We start from the raw sequence: 876 nt of genomic DNA on the forward strand, positions 1-876 counted from the left end.
AAAGAAGCATTTGTGCTTTTCTTTAGCCAATGGCTAAGTTTCTTTGCAATTCTATGTAGTTTAGATTGCATGTAGAATCATTCAAGCTCGACATGATCAATCTTGCTTGTGGAGTGATTCGAATCTCAAACAAGTGTTTGAGATATTTGATCAACAAGAGTCATTCAAGCTAGACATGATCGATCTTGCTTGTGGAGTGATTCGAATCTCAATCAAGTGTTCTTGCCTTGAGATATTCGATCAACAAGGTAATTCGAATCTTATTCCCCTTGTATTGATTTCTTATCATATCACTGTGGTAAACCAACTCAACCGAAATGAAGAAATGTTAGCCGAGCCGCGGGTTTTGGAGAAGATTTTAAGGTCATTAACCAACAACTTTGAGAATGTTGTATGCGCGATAGAAGAGTCAAATGACCTAGCGACGTTCATACTTGATAACGTAAACTTCAAAAACATCTCATGCTCGCGATGCCGCCGTCCTCCGTTTAAAACACATACTCAGAGTCGCTACTAACGTCTCATGCTCATCTATAATGCGGAAATATAACTCTTACATGAACATAATTGATAACGTAAACTTCAAAAACACGTTTAAAACAACTTCTCTGGAAAACACAGCCATGGTCTTACGTGTTTAAATATGAAATACTGAAATTTAGAGAAAACAAAAACAAATACAAAATAATTTAAAACAATGAAATGCAAAACAACCTATTCTAACTTAAGACTAGAAATTTAAATATGAATCTACCCTATGCACGTGCCACAGTCTCTGCTCGCGATGCCGCCGTCCTCCGTACAAGTGCGCCTTGCCTTTACCTGAAAAATGATGTGGCACACGGCCTGAGTATTTCAAAGAATACTCAGTAAGTG

The sequence above is a fragment of the Cucurbita pepo genome, chromosome LG02, assembly GCF_002806865.2.
Source record: "Cucurbita pepo subsp. pepo cultivar mu-cu-16 chromosome LG02, ASM280686v2, whole genome shotgun sequence".
In the NCBI taxonomy this organism is placed as follows: Eukaryota; Viridiplantae; Streptophyta; class Magnoliopsida; order Cucurbitales; family Cucurbitaceae; genus Cucurbita; species Cucurbita pepo.